This window comes from Larimichthys crocea, chromosome X, assembly GCF_000972845.2.
Source record: "Larimichthys crocea isolate SSNF chromosome X, L_crocea_2.0, whole genome shotgun sequence".
NCBI lineage: Eukaryota > Metazoa > Chordata > Actinopteri > Sciaenidae > Larimichthys > Larimichthys crocea.
The window spans coordinates 24,794,940-24,810,430 of NC_040020.1; the positions used below are offsets into that span (position 1 = coordinate 24,794,940).

At 39.4% G+C, this 15,491-nt stretch overlaps 1 protein-coding gene across 1 annotated transcript in view; it reads left to right on the forward strand.

Annotated features, from left to right (window-relative positions):
• The first annotated feature begins 2,965 nt into the window (after window positions 1-2,965).
• The window catches only part of LOC104921195 (protein ELFN1-like), a 111,727-nt gene continuing 99,201 nt past the window's right edge, over window positions 2,966-15,491 (forward strand). The window contains 1 exon segment of the mRNA XM_027283293.1: window positions 2,966-3,328. The gene's annotated coding sequence lies outside the window, so the exon portion shown is untranslated.

The window sequence follows — 15,491 nt, forward strand, 5'->3', positions numbered from 1 at the left end:
CCAGGATGCTCTTATTGGAGAGGTCCCCCAGACCACTTTATTTGTGTTCATGTTCTTCAAGTTGTCCCTTATTTTTCCACAGTAAAGGTGGCAACCCTAGACCTGCCTCGTTACAGCTGTTAAACTATCACTGCTCGGACACTGCAGTTTGAGTACTTCAAAATTTGCCACTGCTCACTTCTCCGACACCTCAGCACAAACCCTCACCCCCAGTTTGGTTGTGTCTGTTCATTTTGTTTCATGGGTACATTAAAACTATTTAGTGCGATGATGATGCATACATACTTCTGCCTTAAAGACTCTTATAGACACAAGTACTGTACAATAAATGCAGTGGTGTTTGAGAAATGCAGGGACATAGTTTAAAATATTCAACACTTCCAGCACACAAGTCCCAAGCCACCAGCACCGAAATTAAACAAACTTTCAGCAGTGGAGATTTCAGATTGTGTTGATTGCCGGTGGGAAGGATTTATTAAGGGCGGCGAATGGTGACAATCTATCGCCGTCCCCTGAAGAAAGGAACGTTTGGACAGGCAGGATGGGGATTTGCCTGAGGCCCTACTAAGAAACAGAAGGAACAGCTGTCCTTGACACATACACTGCACACAAATATCTGTGCAGGCACACAGACAAAGGCATGTACATGGACCCGTACATTCAGAGTGCATGCACACACACTCAAGCTAAGCCTGTCTATTGTTGCCTGAGGGGACGTTTTTGCAGGGAGAGGAGCTAGGACAGGCACAGAGAAAAGCAGACGAGGCCGCGGCACGCATATCGTAACCTCATATCTGCTGTACTGCATGACAGGTGGAAAAAAAAGCTCACATGTGAATTTCAAATTAGGTATGCTTTTCGTGGATGCCTTTGTTTGAACACAACCACTTTAATCCTGCAACATTTTTGAAAAGAAAAGCTTCTTTCACCTTCTTTGTTGTGTTCTTTTAGATAGAACTCTCTCTCTCTCCGTCTGTATTTGTCTGTCTCCTGACCTCCGTCTATGATCTATTTAAATAACTCCATAGCTGATGAATCCTGCAGGACTTGTTAACATAGTAGGCCATTAAATGGACTCATTTAAAACAGACACTGCTTAAATCGTCCGAGAACAGATAAATCAATGTCTCACACACATACACAGATGGGCACACATACATAAACAGATACAAGGTCTTAAGGGAAGTGTTAAGAGGCCGGTGAGTTATGGCAGCCATTAGGTTTTTACATGGAGCGTTTCTTGCATATTGGTTTCTGTTGTTTTCACTGAAACTGTTCATTCTTCTTCTCCATCTGCGTTCACGCTCACAGTAGATGTGTTGAAAATGTCAAAGCAGGTTTGTTTGATTAATAGAAACAATTTTCTATTCTAGCATGTCACATCTGAGGGTTACACAGGGTCAAACATGGGATAGGGATAGTGTTAAATGTTAGCTTGTTATGGGGACACTGACCTCTCTTTGAGATAAAGAGCACTTGTTTGTAGAAAAGCAGGTGCCATTTAGATCATTACTGTGGTAACAGAGGTCAGAGGATAGGGCTGTCTCACTTCCTGGACACAACGGATAGGTAAATAATGTAGAAGCCTCTACACAGAATGCAATGTCAAACCACCAAAGGGTTATTATTTCCTTGTTTTATTACTTTTTACTATTACTTTTTTTTTTACACTTTATACTTTAGATGCATTGCGTATGACCATTTAGGGACATGAAGTAGTTGTCCTGACAGCATATATAGGACAGCTTCTTCAGAGGCACCATCATGTCATGACAAGTGTATTGATAAATCCTTAGTTCACCTTGATCAAGCTTCAATAAACCATTCAGCATAAGACATCTTTGACTCCTGTGCCCTTTCTCTGCACTGACTGGTGGTTTTTCAACCTCATGTCAGTGTTGTGGTAAAAAGAAAACAATAAAAGACAATAAAAAGATGGTAATTTAGAGTAAATCTTCAAATACGTTGCAGAATGGGACATGATTTTGACATCAAAGAAGATAGAGTATGCGACAAAAAAGATAACCATCTTCTTTAAAGCTGCTACATCCCATTCAGTCTGGGTCACAGCTACCATCAAACCTTTAAGTGGGCGAGCTGAAATAGTCAAAATCTTTCAAATCTTTATAAAAAAGGCTTTATGAGGTTGTGTTCTCGCTTGTAATGTCGTAATGTAATGGCAGATGCAAAATTTACTTTATAGGTTTGTGAATATTTAAGTCTGAAAAAAACGGTTGACTGCACCCTCCATGTCAGGAAACAGAAGAGCTTTTAGATATATAATAAGAAAAAACCTATTCAAAACCTATTCAAGTAAAACATTCTGTGATAGTAAAAGACACTCTTCAAATAAACAGCTAACCTCATAGATGTACAAGCAGAAGACGCCGCTTTGTTTCAAGAGATCAAGCAAAAAATGATGGGAACCACTCCTCTAGAAAGCTCTAACTGTATATTTAAGGATACTTTGAAATAAATGTGAGTGCTAAATGGCTTAAATATCATCCTGAACACTGGTGGATTTACAAACTGACAAGAGAATATACAATCCATTGGACAAAGTTCTTTATTTATTTCCAGATGCACTTCTGTATGATATTGTTCGTTATTAAAACAGCTCTGAGCTGATGTGGAGGAATTGTAACAGTCTAATGCTAAATATAAATACACATCTAATTTCATCAAACATTACATTGGATCTATGAAGTTCTATCCTCAGGGATACAAGTCTGGATATGAGAACCATTCCCGTCTACAACAACAAACAGTTCTGATGCTGATGAGTGCACATCCTGAGGATGAAAAGTTTTTATGTTTGTCAGATTTATGAAACAGAAACAAGACCAAAAAAGGAAAGCGTGCAGCAGAAAATAAGGATCATGGGTAAAATGCAGATTAGTCCTTTAAAGTCTGGAGGGTGAGGATGTGAATGAGTGACACCTGTAAAGGTGGGAGGAGCAAAAAATACACTAAACAAACCAAAATGGAGGAGAACAGACAAGAGAGAAGAGGAGAAATGATTTGAAGAGTGGAATATTTAAGATCTAATCCAGTTTCTGAATACTCTACATACAGTCTGACAGAAGAGCAGAGGAAAGCACACAAGTATGACTAAGACAAAGTGCATTTGGAGGAATGTGAGAGCCAGTTTGTATGCACAACCGGATGGATATCCGACTTGGGCAACCATGTGCTCCCAGGCAAAGTACTGATCCCCAGAGTGGCTCATTCCTTTTTAATCTAAACCCTTTTCTGCTCGGATTTAACCCTCAAGTTCTTCCTTTTGCTGTACTGGATATTCTTATTTGCCCTAAAGGAACCATCTACAGTAAGTCTCCTGGCTTCTCATATTGTTGACACAGTTTCACCCTTAATTCACTAACCTGTTTCTTATGGACGACTGTTATTGGCTGTTACTGTTTATTAGTCCAATAAGATATAAATTCATTTCTAATACACAAATTTAACATCTGTTAATCAATCATTTGCATATTTTGTTGTGTAAATAGCAGACCGTAAAAGTTAAGGGAGGTCAGAAAAGCAAACAGAGTTTACTTTTTGTTGTTCAGCAATCCTCTCCATCAGAACTTCACCCCCAAACATAGAACACACCTGTATTTGAATAGATATTAGCATTTAAAGGGACATTATGCCACTTGCAACACATTTTAAATAATTTTGATGCTACATTAATCAGGTGAATGGTGCCTGTGTACTGCACTTTGTAACTTTGTGCTGTCCAGGTTTGATCACCAAAGAGAAGTATGTAATTAGGATGCTCAGCCTTAACTCTCTATGATTTAGAGTTTTGTGATGGGCAGTAAATTGCTGCAAACTGTAGCTGCTGTTAGCTTATGTTAACTCAGTTTGTTAGCTGGGCTGCCAGGACTGTGAGCTCAGAGCACCGGAGGAGTGCTAGTGTTTGTCCCACAGACGTTTTGGACTAAGACCTGGGTTGTAGGGGAATGGTGACTGGAGCTGGCCAAGTGGGCAATGTAACGGAGCTCAGCAGGCTTTATGGACACAATGCCAGAGGCAAAAAGACCAAAGAGAACATTGATGGAAGAAGCTAAGGAGAGAAAAGGAGTGAGTGAGCAAGCAAGAAGCAGACAAACAAGAGTAAATCTGGGACTGACTTTAAGTCGTTGGTGGAAGCTTTGTGAAATAAAAGATTAAAGGACGCCGAGCTGGGCTTCTTGCTGTAGTTTCAGTAACATTAGCTGGCTGCTATGTCTTATGTCATTGCACTTGCTTGATGTTTGGCTGTTAGTAAAGATGTCAACTGGCTAGTTTTTCATCATAAGTAATATAATCATAACAAATGCACATGTTTGGCTCTCCATATTTACAATGGTGGCACTGCACTCTGAAAATGGGAGGTGTTAAATCACAAAATATAATTTAATTTTGATGTGTTATTTCATTAATGTACTACTTTTAATAATAATAACAACAACAATAATTGTCCTTCTTTGAGTTATTGATGGTGAAACAAGTTGTAACTCTGTTTTGAGATGATGGGATGGCAGGATGGAGCAGTTTTTGAAGTAAAAAGGAGGGTTTGAAGAAATTAATAAAACTAGGGATGGTCCTGCTTTTTTAGAAAGTAAAAGGTTCAGCAAGCTTTCGTAAATTATATATACATATTATATATTAATCTTCCATCCTGTGTTTAACCTTTGTTTTTAATGTGTACAGGGATATCTTCGTACATGAAACATATAAACGCCTACAAGCTACACACATCTACATTCTGCCCGACATGCATAAAAAGGGGAAGTTCTTTTCAGATAAGTGATTAGTGAAGTAGCAAATGAGTGGGTCTCATTCAAACACACATGAATGCACATGCACACACACATGAAGATGCTCACATTTACACACACACACACACATCCTCTGGTGAATATGTATGAGAGTTGATGCTTCCTAGTGGGATGACAGACTGTTTTCAACCCCCTTTGATCTGGATGCCTGCTCCTGTATCCCACCACATCACACACATGCACACACACATGCACACACACATGCACACTTGCACACAAACAAACAACGCTGTCGCTTTGAACCCCGGCCAAGATGGTGGGTCAGCAGCACACAGTGTCCAAACAGGAAAGGAAATGGAGCTGATCCATGTAGAAAACAACATTAGCAAACTCATGTTTACATGTTACAGAGAGGGGAAAGATGGACACAGTGAGGCAGAGACGTGGAGGAGAGGACAATGAGGAAAAAAATAACCGCTAAAGAGAGTGTGATATCTGTCAAGCCTTTCTAGGACAGAGAGTCTTTGTTGAGGATTGACAGTAAATGTGGTTAAGTATATTTTTCCCGTTTGCACCGCTTATGTGTGTGTGTATGTTTTGATCTGCACGCGTGTGGACTTCCAGTGTTTGTATACGTCTTCTTTGTGTGTCTGTATGTCTGTCTGTTGAATAGGCTTCTTGTCATTGACCTAAAAACAGTGCGAGAGCCTGCCAGTGTCGCTTAAATCCTCTTTTCTTCTCCATTCCCCAAGTCTCTGTCTTCTAGTCGGCGCACACACTCAGTCTGTGTGTACATGTGTGAGCTTTTCCGAGAGTGTGTGCGTGCGCACGCGTCAGTTGCTGTCTCTATTTAAACATCTTACAGACTCACAAATGGCGTTCCTGCCAACAGAGATGAGAGCATACTGTTCACAAAGACTCTTACTCTCCCACTCTTTCTCTCTCCCACTCTCCTTCTTCAGTCCCTCCTTTATACTTTGAGGTACCCATGGGATATCATTAGTGTTATTATCGTATTCAAATAAATGAGTGCATGTAAGTCTCCTATGTGTGTGTGCGGTTACATGTGCATGTGAGCAGCATGATGAAGATGGTAAAATGCTGCATGTCCAAACCCACCCTGTGAACGCTTGAGTATAATTACAGAGTATGAGTACAGAAGCTGCTTTCAAGATGTTTCAAGTGTTATTTTTTTTTTTCCTGCATCCTGCTTCATTTTCTCCTCCATCAAGTATGTGTTTACATGTCTGTTTCTTTTTCTTTTTAGCCTCACGAAAGGTAGAGCAAGCGAGGTGCTGGTGTTTTATCAGCCTCGCGAAGGCAGAGTGATGTTACATCACCAAATCTCTCCTGAAGGGGTGAGGGTTAAGCATAATTACGGCTGCTGCTTTCATGTTTTTTCTCGCCTCGGCTAGTCTTCGCTGCCACCGCTGGCCTTTCGTTCCGTATCAAAGGAGACTTTGGTCCTCTGGGGCTGCAGACCCAGACACACATGACACAGATTAACACACACACACGCACACACACACTCATGCATATGCTCATGCATATACACATTCAGCATTATATAGAGCATAGCATATTTGGTTGATTTGCATCAGTTAATTTTTTTTAATGTTGTAATTTCAATCTTGCACACGTGCATCAGGATTTCATTTACATTTTAATATTGTATTCTCATCTTCAGTTTAGCTTTAGATAAACTCAGATGTTGCTAACTGGGTTCCAACTTTCTAGTTGTAGCTTTTAGTTATGTTTAATATTCAGAATAAACTATTGTATAGGACACAAATAGTGCGTATATATTTTAAACTATCCTGAAGTAACATTTAAATCATAACTGAACCCTCATCACACTTTTTTAAAGTATTTATTAGTGTTTTTGATTTATTCAAGTCTAAATCATGACATTTTAGTGCTTTATTTAAACTCACAAGTATTTGACTTGTGTTATAAATATACCCTGCAATCTCCCTCTTCTGGTTGAAACACGACTTTTGCAATTGAATTTCACTATTGGCTGATCTGGAGGCAGGTGATGTATATATGGTGGCAACTTTGAGCACCAACCAGCCCCACTTTCCTGTCCCCTCGTATGAAAAAATTAACATTAGCCACTAACCTAGCTAATATTACAACTTTTACTTTTACAAAGGCCAATGAATATGCGTCTAGTGACCATGGAGGCTCTAGCAGCCTCTCTGTGTTTTCACATGAACAGTCAGACAGCAGTGGCTCATGACTGGCTGCTACGATGAGCAGTGTGTAGGCTGTCTGATTGGCCTTACTTGCTACAATGCCACAGCCCCCTGTAGTGATCCTGTGCAGGTCTCTGCTGCATTTCTTTGTATTAAGTTGTATATCATTTTCTTCCCTGTTTCCTCTCCCTATTTGGCTTCTTAGATTAAAATACTGGTTCATATTTTCAAGTCTCTTAACTTGAACTACAGAAGAGACTTTTAGGATAAGTAATCGATGGCAGCGACTAATCAATGTGTTTAAGATGCTGTCTTGGGTAGGATTACCATTTTTTTAACCCCCAAGTCAGGAGACAATTTATTCTCACCACATATGTGAAAACTGGGTGATTTTATTATTTTACAGATATTTGTTGGGATGCAGGACAATCCCAGACAAACCAGGACGTCTAGCTCCGTAATCTTGGGTAACGTTGGCTGGGGTTGCCAGTATGTAAACATCCCCAAATCCATTAGTTGGACTGGTTTAGAGCGGGTCAGTACTACACAATGGGTGCAAGTGACTAATTAGACTTTTTTAAAAAGTAACCCTAAATTTCGTTAACTGATGGTGTGGCACAGATACTGGTACAGATAACTCTACAGCAAACACATTTATTTAATTCCTTACATGTTTTTGGCTTGTAAAGGCTAAAAGACACCACCTCCCACACTTTAAATCCAGAGTATCTCTCTTACTTCTACACCATGCACACCGTGTTGAGAAATCCAAAGTTTGACAGCTCTGCCATGCCTAGTTACGGTTGCTAAGCTACTGTATTATTGGACAGCTGCTGGCCAGATGAAGGGTTTGGCAAATGGTCAATTAATAATTAGTGTTTTTCTAAAGTTGTTTTGAATTTGGCCGAACAAAACATAATTGTAGTGTTGAGGCTGTCATTTCTTTTCTTTCTTTTAAATTTTTTTCAAAGAGTGCAGCCTTGATTTGCTCTAACACAACCTTGATAAATAATCACATACAACAGACAATGTACACGAATCAGGATGACATTCCTACCAGCTGCATATGTGAGAGGGGTCAAAAATAACCCAGGTAACCTGATAGATGTCTTTCTCACCTCCATCCTGCTATTCTCTTGTGCATCATTGTAAAGCCTCCACCTGTCAGAATGTCTGCCTGTCTGCCAGCCGGCATGCTCAGCATGTCAGTCTCTGTCTGTCTCTGTTGGCACGATAGCACTGAATGAATTCCTGTGATTGTCTACATGTGTATGTCTTATCAAAGTGTCTGATAAGGTTTTTTTTATTTGCTTTGTTTGGATTTTTTTTAAAACAGGTACCACTTGGGAAACATGTTAAATTATGCAACAGATATTTTTTCATTCAGATGGCTTTTAAGGTTTTGGAAATAATTCTTTTTAGAACACTCTTAAGTCTTGACTTTTGACTTTTGTTTTTTCAAAGATCGCTGAGCGTTTTAATTTTTCACAAAATGAAATGTCCAGCTCTGTGTCCTGAAGCACAAACTGGAGCTAGTTTTTGACATGCAGTTTAACGTATGTATACCAGAGATAGCAGACATTTTATGTCAAATAATGATAATATACAGTATGTTCATAATATAAGGGGGTAGCATTGCAAATGGATAGCAGTGACATGTCCCTACCTAGTGGCAACCTCCGGTGCCAAAAACTGCAGTTCCATGAACGGCCACTTTAGGCTGACTACTCAACAAGTCAATCTCCATAAGACCCCTTCACAGCAGAAATAAACATGTTTACAGCCTGGTACAAAATATGGTTTTATAGCTTTTCCCCGTTCATGACAACTGTACTGAGTCTGAATCTCTATATAACTGACCCCTCCAAATTATATTAAGGCTTAAAGTTGTAATTAACATCACGGCCACTTTGATTTACAGGTGGGTGCTGTTACGGATGGCTTGTTTGAGCACCCAGGTGTCATTTGGCTCCCCTGAAGTCCGCTAACAATCTACGTCTTTGCTGATTTTTAGATGAGCCAGCAGGCGGAAGAGGCAGGATGTCCAACATGGTGGCAGCCAGTGCCCCAGATTTTGAGCTTCAAAACAGCTCTTTGGAAACCTGTGGTTGAAGTCACACATAAATTGCCCATTCTTTATACTGTCAGTGGTCCGTACCAATGTTTTGAAAGGACAGAATTGTCCCTACTAATATTTGAGTGAACTCTCACAGACCGAGAGCAAGCCTCAAGCAGCAAGCAGCTGTTTCTTTGTGATTCCCCCCTGCTCATCAAAAAATATGTTGCTCTGTTGTTACTGTGTTCTTATGTGAGTGCTCTGATTTATAAATGTATTCTTTGATTTTGAAACACACTGCACAAGCAGGTGTTGTGTCTTAACCTATGTTTGGACCAAAACTACAACCTTGCACTAATGTATTGATGGAACAAATACTTCTTCTTTTTTAACTAATACAAACATTTTATGGTTATATTTGTATAGTAGTGTAGTAGTAGTGTTTGGCAACAAATACACTTGTAATTCTACACTGCAGCTCAAGGGCAATGCAAATCCATAATACCGTACCATTGTAGCCGTACAAATAACTTCTTCATGTTGTGCATAATTTATACATACGTGTGTTGTGGAATCTTTGAAGACGTTTACAAAAGAAGTGAAGTGATGGATTCAGAGTTTATTTGCAAAGTAAATAGTGGCATCTGGAACATTACCCAATCTTTGGATACACAATCTCATCCTGTTTTTTAACCTTTCACCACTCTTGGAACGATATTTCATTCTGTTTTATTTCACAGCGGCTGCACATTAGTTATGAAATATGAACTTCACCATTCCCAGCGAATCTCTTGGCAAACCTTTTCTACATTCATTTATCAAACTTACCCACCATCTCTTACATTTATTCACCATATATGCACATGTTCTTTGTACATATTTGTGTGTCCACACAGTTGGTGCATAATAGTTACATATGTACATGTATAAAACATTTAGTATGCATTTGTTGGATGTTGTCAACCACTCTTCATGTTGTATGGAAAATTGGCATAAACATATACTGTACATTTTTCTGACAGGGCATGGTAGTGCCTCACAGCAAGAAGGTTCCTAGTTTGAACCTCGGCTGGGGCCTTTCAGTGGGAGTTTGCAAGTTTTCCCCGGTTTATGCGTGGGTTCTCTCCAAGTACTCCGGTTTCCTCCCACAGTCTAAAAACATGCACTTAACACGTCAATAGGTCAATGCCTGTAGGTGTCCATGTGAATGGTTGTCTGTCTCTATGTGCCCTGTGATATACTGACGACTTTGTCCAGGGTGTACCCCACCTCTTGCCATAAGACAGCTGGGATAGGGTCGCAACAATGACGAGGATAAGTGGTTACAGTTGCAGTTACAGACTATTTTTGGGCGTATAGTATTTGTGGTATTATCTGTAGTCTGACCACCAGCATGAGTTGGGTAGAATGTGAGACCGACTCAGGTACTTCTGATGTACTCTGAGAGTGTCTGTAATTCTCCTTGGCCAAGCTTCAATAAATATTACAGCATCAGAAGCTCCTGAACACTTTCTTCCCTCCTGACCTTACCATTGACCACTGATTCCACAACAAGTATAGATGTTCACTAATGACAGTGTAAAGAATGGACAGAGCATGAATGACGTTACCCATAGATTTTCCGGTGCCGCTTTAAAGCTGAAAATATGTGGTGCTGGCCTCTGCCATGTTGGGTGTGTGCTGCTTCTTCTGCCTCGTGGCTATTTTAAATATCAGCAAAGACATGGATCATTGGTGTACCTGAAGTGGGCCGAATGACACCTGGGTGCTCAAATAAGCCATTTGTAATGGGCCTTACTGTCAATTCAGGGACTGCGCTTCTAAATATGCCCAATTTTAACCCTTAATATCATTTGAACGGGTGAGTTAAAAAAAAATTCACCCTCCGCACAGTTGTCATAAAGGGGGAAATTAGCTATAGTCTGAACCAGACTGGTTCAGACTATAGCTATGGTATTTTCTGCTGTGAAGTTGGACAATTTTAATATGGCTTGTCTCAAGCGACCTCTTGAAGAATTACAGTTTTTAACACTTCCGCATTGGGTTAATTTCCATTGTAATTTCTGTTGTAATCCAGTTAGTCTATCAGTTGACCCCTTTCACTCATAAATAATCAAATCACTGTCTCTTAAAACAATTGTATATGCCCCCCAGTATTCATACACATTTAAGTCATTAAGATCATGTTTAATTGAGAACACACACACAACCGTTCAGTCAAAGTCACAGAACCGTGACAGCAAACTTTTGAATCTAAAATAAAAGAAACTAGAGAGACAACGTTCACAGAAAACATTCACCCAGAAACATTTTAAAAGCCTTTCTCAGAGTATCTTTGTTTGCTGGGTCCATTATGGTGTTTTTGTGTTTCTTGTTTCAAGAGAAAACTGGCCAAAGGTGGCGAAATATCTTGATGTGACGTGACATCACATGAACCTGCTTGCTGTGTAGCTACAAAAGAGTCTGAAAGTGGAAAATCCTTTAGCACCCTGAGACATCAGAAGTAACATTTAGGTTGTAGTGTCAGGTGTTCATCATCAAAGAACAAAATATTCTTAGTTTGATGTTCATCTCCTTGTCTTATGTGTTCTGCATTGTGCTCTCCTTCTGATATTTGATGCATTTTAACATGACACATTCTGTCTACCACTGCATACCTCTTACCTTTGTAGCACTATCACTGCAGTCTATACTCCTGTCTATACTCCTGTCTATGCGTATGTCTGCATGTATGACTCACAGCTGAAGGCAACAGCTTTCTTCTCATATTCAAGGTGTTGTTGAAATTCACTCCATGAAGAGTAAAAAAGCTGAATGATGGAAGCTGAGCACGCAGGGTAAGTGCCACAACAGACTGTTCCATTAACACCAATGTATTCACTGGTTTTACAGTGAATACATTGAACTGTGTAATTGAAGAGAACTCATTGTGTTTCTGTCTTGATTTTTGGAAATGCCGGCTTGATTCAGCAGTGGTCGAATGTAACTAGGGCTGCAGCTATCGAATATTTTGGTAATCAAGTATTCTGTCAAATATTCTAACGATTAATCGAGTAATCATAAAATTATTATTCTTATTACTTTCGCTTTGCTCTGTTTGCTCATTTTCACTGTTTTCGACATTAGCATTAACAGGTTGCAAGCTCATGATCCTACATTGTCTACTAGCATTAGACAACTTGTTATCTAATGCTAGTGTTAAATGCTACGTCACTAACAAAACTCAAACATATTTAATAATACATGACGGGAGAGTTATCACTCACCTGTGGAGAGCAGCTACCAGATGCCATGTTGAGGTTGACCCTATGCGGCAACCTCCGTTGCTGTGAAGTAAAGCCAATACAGTTTTGGTCTCTATAGTTAATTTCCCCGTTCATGACAACTGTACTGAGTCTGAATTATTATTATTATATAACTCATCTGTTCAAAATATATTAAGGCTTAAAGTTATGCATAATTAACAGAGTGGCTTGTGTTGATTGACAGGTGTATTGAAACTGATCTGATTTAGTACTACACCGCAAAGCAAACACACATCGAGCAGAAATACAACAGAAGAGCAACTGGTGTATTTGTTCACAGTATTACCAAGCAAACTTGTTTTTATCAGTAATAATAATAATAATAATAATAATAAACTTTATGTGTATAGCACAGTCATGCATAAAATGCAACATTGGTTAAGTGCTTAACATAAAAGCAGATAATCATAACATTTATGATAAACCAATAAAAAACAAGAAAAATAAAATTTGATTAAAACAGCAGGACAAGACAACATAAAACAAAGAAGTCTGACACTAATGGGCCTTTTTCCATCATGTCATGAGCAACCATAATCTGATTTCATGCTGTGCACGGTGCAAGACGTTTCCCACACAACAGCGGGAGACAGAAAGAGGAGTTGGTTACCTCACCGAGGAGTTGGAGGTTTGCTGCCTGTCGCCTGCAGCTCTTCATCTAACAGCTCACTGTGGCTGCTCTGACTTCTTCCATTACTTCCTGCAGTATTTCAAACTGATCCACTGTCAAAAAATTAATGTAGTCCCATTTTGCAGACGCATTTTTGATCAACGATTGTGGGGTAGTGTTAACCTCAGTGACAAATTCACTGTGTCTCATTCGACTGCTTTCCCAATAAAAACCAGTCCCCGTATTTCACCAGTTGAACATTAGCTGAACATAGTGTGACGGAGAAACTATCGTAGTAACGCAACGTGCGAAAATTGAGCTGGTTCAACATGGCAAACTCTTTGGAAAAGGACCGGCCGCATCCATAAAATATATCTGTAAAATGCTAATTTGATCACTAATACAAACATAGTTATAATAATTTCAATTTCTAGAGCCCCCTAAACCTGATACACTGGTCGTTCAGTGCACCTCTGATACAGCATAAGGAACAGTAGTGTACAGTAAGAGTAAGGCTGATTTAAATTACATTTACAAACAGTAACATGGATTACATGTATCCATTGTTTCCTTTAAATCCCTTGTGTGTGTGTGAGGGGAATCTGACAAAACGTTTTAATTTGACCATTTTCTGATTGACCAGCAACTGAAAAGACAATGGATAAGGAAATGGCACTGGGCCATATTTCCCCATTAGTTCCCCATTAGAAAGCAGCTAATGTTGGAATTCAACCACTTCCTAAATAACATTGCCATTGTGTTAAATGAAGAAAGACATAAATGGCTTACTGCTTATGTGCTTCAAACACACTTTTAATGTTCTATGTACTATGTATGAACATACTCTACATACATATGCAAAATTTGAGAATAATATCACAATATTACTGAATAAAGCAAAACATTTCTGAGTAAAAAGACAGCAAGACATTTAACGTTGTAACTGTTAGCTCAATTACATCCATGACATTATGTCCCAGATGTGGGTTAATATTTTGGAATTAATTTGTACCTTCTATCTGTATTTTGTAACACTATTAAACAGTAATGTTAGCTAGGATGTGGTTAGATGCTAACCATAGTTATTGTCCAATGGTGGCTGTGCTGTTGTCCAATGGTAGCTGTTGTCCAGGTGTCCAGTGGTAGCTGTTGTCCAACAATAGCGGTTGTCCAACAATAGTGGTTGTCCAACGATAACAGTTGCCCAGTGGTAGCTGTTGTCTAAACTTGCCTGTTGTCCAACAATAGCTGTTGTCCAGGTGTCCAGTAGTAGCTGTTGTCCAATGATAGCTGTTGTCCAATGATAACAGTTGTCCAATGGTAGCTGTTGTCCTGGTGTCCAGTGGTAGCTGTTGTCTAACCTTAACTGTTGCCCAACAGTAGATGTTGTCCAGTTATCCAGTGGTAGCTGTTGTCTAACCTAACAGTAGCACTTGTCCAACGGTAAATAATGGCTTCTTAAATATATTGTTTTACTCTGAAATAAAGCCAAATTTCACTTCCGATTTTCACTGTGTATTATCTGAAGAGGTGAAGTTATAATGATTTTTTTGTGAATTTGTAGGTTTTAAGTTATAATTATTTTCATGAAAACAGATCACATGACCTTAATGGTTGCCAAGTCCCTGACTGAAGCATGAAACCACTGCATATTAGAAAATGGACTGCCAACTTTTTTATACTATCATTTGATGCATAATAATCCCCTGTGGAGACATTAACAGGTCAGGGGTTAGGTAAAAGGTCAGCTACTAACAACGCCTGCGGAGGAGATGTAAATTATTTACCATGTCATTAACGGAGACTTCAGGATAGTCTGTGAATAGAATAGAATAGAATAGAATAGAATAGAATGCAATACAATAGAATAAAACAGAGACAGACAGGTAGGTGTTTTTTTTTTTTTTTTTTTTTTTTTTACGGTCTACGAATGATGTCTCTGTTATGTTTATTCCTTTTATTCCCTCTCCCTGACCTCATCTGTTTCACATCCCCCTAATTACTCAGTCATACATTATAAAGGGTGACACAGAGAAGGTTCGCTCCAATGTCAGCCATCACCTACAGCCATATAACGGCAGATTACTGGGTTTATTTATAGTTCATATATCCACTAATGCGACATATGATGTAAGCCAGAGAACATACAACTGTGGATTTATGCTGTCGCAGAAAAAAAAAGGGGGCAGTTAATGTGCCAGGCTTTGAACAGGAGCCATGTTGTGTATGTTGATATTCATCCATTCATTCCTCTTTCAAGTTATTTATCCGCCACCATTCCCGTCTGAGTGTTCCTGTACTAAAGTGGCAGTTAATCTGACCATGTCTGCTGGCAGGACATCAGGTTACCCCATAGTGCATTTAGGCAAACGGCCAACCTCAATAACATTGGACTGGTCATTCAAGTAGGGCTACAGCAGCTTTGCCTCCAGCAGCAGCAGCAGCAGCAGCAGCAGCAGAGACCTGATGCATCCACCAATCCAGCAGCAGCTTGAGTGCAGAGAAATACCCAGAAATGTGGGTTCCCATCACTCCGAGCTAATGCAATCTCCCAGA